Source organism: Dipodomys merriami, unplaced genomic scaffold (assembly GCF_024711535.1).
Source record: "Dipodomys merriami isolate MVZ:Mamm:240054 unplaced genomic scaffold, mDipMer1.0.p SCAF_212, whole genome shotgun sequence".
NCBI lineage: Eukaryota > Metazoa > Chordata > Mammalia > Rodentia > Heteromyidae > Dipodomys > Dipodomys merriami.
In genome coordinates this window covers 521,923-526,216 of record NW_027203516.1, presented here as the reverse complement: position 1 = coordinate 526,216, position 4,294 = coordinate 521,923, and the positions used below count along the sequence as shown (strand labels likewise).

Sequence of the window (4,294 nt, the reverse complement as noted above, 5' to 3'; positions counted from 1 at the left end):
CACAGGCTGTTGTGCTCATATGGACCCATTCACCAATTGGGCCTGCTAGACCCCGAGTTCAGATCCCAGCCCTTCCAAAAGATTCATCTTGATGTAAGACGCCAATGGTTGCATATGTTTTCTTTCCTGTGCAAGTCTTGGGTCTCAGCTAGGATGGAGAATGCATGGGCCACCCTGTGGTCATGGGAATAAGTTGTTATCCATGTCAGCCCAGTTATACCTGTCATCATATACATGAGAAAATACACAATAATCCATGAATAGCATACAAAATAAACACAATAAGTACACTCAATGCACGATGCAGACCCCACACGGATGTGAATATACACCCATGTTTCAATCATGCATTGAGCACTATTTTGGCCTCCCTGTGGCTCGATCTCAGTTCCTGGGAAGAACCCATCTCCTTAGTGGCTCAAAGTCTGGTGTGATCACGTGGACCTATTGTGCAGTTGGGCCTTCTAGGCCCTGAGTTCGAAGCCCAGCAATGCCAAAAATTCACCCTGATGTGAGAAGCCAGTCATTGCACCTGTTTTCCTGTGCTGTGCAAATTCTGAGTCTCGGCCAGCATGGAGAATATATAGGCAACTGATGTCAGCTTATATTTCCATAATTCATTCATCTGCAATAACAATTTGCAAGACTGGAGATGTGAAGCACTTAGACATGATTTTATTCTTGTTCATTTGGAAGATTAATCTTTAGTCAAAAGGAACGTTTAAAAATGGCCTAGAATTTATTCCTACCAGTTTTTATAAATGGCTTTGTACAATGGTATGTGATTATTTATTTTACATAGGATAATTTTTTCTACTATCTATAAGTTTTGGAAAAAAGAAGAAAACTAAAATTTACTACTTAGAGGAATGTGATAGAAATCGAAGACAGATTTTAGGTTTGTCAAATCTCTCATCAGTACCCATATTCAAGACTTAAAGTCGTATTTCTTACTATGTTAGACAGATAGGGAAAATATATGATAAGGCAACACATGTTAAGGCAACTATTAGTGACTTTAAAATGTACCTTCTTATGTGATGAAATTTACTTTATTAGCTAATATTTGGGTTTGAATTATGGGAGGCTGATCTATTTAACACATTTCTGGAAGGCACCTACTGAACAACACATATGTTGGGGGGTAGTATTTCTGCACTTTAATGAATGGTTGAACTTGCTTGGTATTAGTGCTGGGTACGTAAATCAACTGTATTGTAACTTGCTCCCTACACTTGAAAACCTTGTAATGTCACTATCATCTACTTGTCAAGTGTTATTTTGGTGAATATGATTTTTAAAAGTTTATTTGAAAAGGAATATACTTTCAGGAGTTTAAATGTAGGTTACATTGGTTTGAGAATGACATTTTTATACTACAGAACCAAGTTTTACTGAAGTACCAGTGTTTTGAAGCACTAAGGGTCTTCTCAATTAATGTTTTTCTAAATTATATTTGACCTCTAAATCAAGTTTTCCTAGTCTTGGTAGACCAATTATGATCTATCATTCAAGAAACTATTTTTTTGGCTGCACTGAAATCTTTCATTCATCATTAGGAGAAAGGTATTAAAAATAACCTTGTTCATTTGTGATTTTGTTCACTCATATGGGTTGGTCATCTGTAAATTGGAAGTTTGAATTACAGTACTTTCTCTCAGATTTTGTGATCTCATCTTTCATTTTAAGTTGCCTTGCATTTCACAATTGATTACTGCTAGTACTTGTAAGCAATTGGGGCCCTGAAATATTATAGGAAATGAGAAATTGAGATGAGTCTTTATTTTCTGTTGGCATGTTGCATGGGCCTATGTGAGAAGTCATGCCCTTGTTATCTGATGATGCAGATAACTGGGACCTGTTATCCTAGGACACGTGGGTCCTGCAGAAGAATAATAGCTTTTAGACATCATATCAGCAAAATTTGGGTATAATCAGTAGGAATGCTTCAGAAATATGGAGAAAAACACTTTGGGACCAGCAAGTTAAAACAATATACAGAGCATCAGAATAAAATCCCTTAAAGATTAGCAGAAAACAATACTGTTAATTTACATTTGTATTCAGAAGACCACGAACAATTAGAAGATATCACAAGCTAATACTGAAGATATTGCATTGATACTTTTTATATTCTAATATATATTCTAAACCTAATTATTTATATTCCAATCTATTTATGGGAATAAATGTCAATATATTTGTCAAATTATCAATTCTAGTAAGATTCACTGTATGAAATTTAAAATCAGCACATATAAATATAAAATATATAAGTACATATAATATAAAAATTGTTTTGCATTGTTGTGTTGTGTTTAGGGAATCAAAGGCAACTCTGTTTTAAAGTATTATTCTATTTTCTCTACCTCAGTTTTTGGTAGAGTTAGACTTAAAGCTTTACCATTTGTAGATATGCAGCCTAGAAGCGAGAGGAAACACTGTGATTAAAACATTACAAATTTAAGGCCTAATATCGAGGAGAAACATATGGACTTCTCCAGGAGCTATTGCAATATTTAGTGATAGAATGTCAGTAGTGTAAGTTCCTGCTTGGTTGGATGATAGACAGGTCAGGACAGTAGGTAATCATGCATATGAACAATTCTTTCACTTTCCTGGCTTTAGCTACTTTTGAAATGATATGTATAATAAACAATTATGTTTTAATAAAATACCTTCCATTCTGAACAATTCTGTCTGAACTGTTCATCTCTCTATGATCCCTTGTAACTAAGATTATTTTTGTTCCAGTAAGACAATCCATGCTGTCAGGGTAAGATATTCTGGTTGGTCTGTTCCTACATGGAAGAAAGGTAAAGGTTCAGTGTCAACGTCTACTCCATTGGGGTCCCTGGGTAAGGGTCACAAAATCACCAGGACACAGGGGATGCAGAGTGCAAACAGCAATTGTCATTGCATGCTGTGCTTTATTGTTAGTGGGTATTTAAAAACTAGCAAGCATACTTTTTGCCAAGATTTGGTCAGAAAACATTTACACAAAAAATTTCCACAGATACATTTTTACTTAACCTATAAGAGAACGTCTAGGTATATTATTATCTAAACTATTTTAGAGCAAGCTCAAACCACTTCTCCAATCTCAGGAAAATGCATGACCAGCTGTTCATCTATGCTTAAGCAAGCAGAAGAGCCACTTCCTCAGCTCCCAGGAGTCTGTGACATGTTTTGAGGTAGGAAGAGGGAACATTTTCCCTCTGTATCCTGGCATTCCAAGAGCTTTCCTAATCCCAAACACAGTCCTCAGATAATCCCGAGGCTGGAGCCTGCATCATTCTGCCACCTCAACATAGACCCTTAGTCTTCACAGTTCAGGTAGACATTTGTCCCAGCAAGACCTCATTTGGGAAATTTTAAGCTGCAGAAAGTTAGAAGTAGCTCTTAAGCAAGGCTTACTTTGAATCCATTAGCTCCACAAAGCTAACTCAGTTGATAAATAAGTACTTGAAAAGCCACCACCTTTGGACTTAGCTGTAAAGGCTTCAAAGTATGATCAAATTTAAAATGAAAATGACAAAATAGTCATTGACAAAAAAATTGTAAATGTGAGCAATCAACCAAACTATATAAGTTTTTTCCACTGTACACAGAAATTTAGAGAAATAACATCAATAGCATTTTTAGGAACAATAAGGGTTCCTTGTTACAAATAGGCAACCATGGATATATGCCTGTATAAAGATTGTATCATTACGTACTTAAATTTTGAGGATACTGCATGCTTCAGCAGCAGGTCTACCCAAACTACAACAATACAGAGATTAACATGGCACTTGCACAAGGATGATATGAAAATTTGTGAATTATTCCATATTTTTCATTCTTCTGATGCAAGAAATGAAAAACAGTTATTAAAAAGTTGATTACAAAAACACAAGTGTAACAATATATGTAATTCATAGAATTAAAGGTTAGTTTGACATCAGTGTATTAAATTTTCACCTTAGAAAGGCCTTTACATAGCATAACCTTTACAAAACTTGAAATTAGATAATATTGCTATTTTATCCCAAAGAAATAAAATAATATAAGAAACTATGAAAAAAAGGAGTCTTAAAATTCTTCTATATGGAATGCAATCTGAAAGGTCACATTTATTAATGAATCTATACATTATATAACAATATAGAATTCAAAGTATTATATCTAGGAGAGAATGAAATAGATTATGGACATTACACAAACATAGATATACTTTTTTCAGAAAAGCACCCGGAACATCTTTAGTTTCTATACTATTCATTTCAACAGATAAGTTAAAATTATTTCTGAT

The 4,294-nt window shown here is 34.6% G+C and overlaps 1 pseudogene; it reads left to right on the top strand.

Annotated features, from left to right (window-relative positions):
• The first annotated feature begins 3,739 nt into the window (after window positions 1–3,739).
• On the top strand, window positions 3,740–3,839 carry LOC138834357 (U6 spliceosomal RNA; annotated as a pseudogene).
• Window positions 3,840–4,294: the final 455 nt, after the last annotated feature.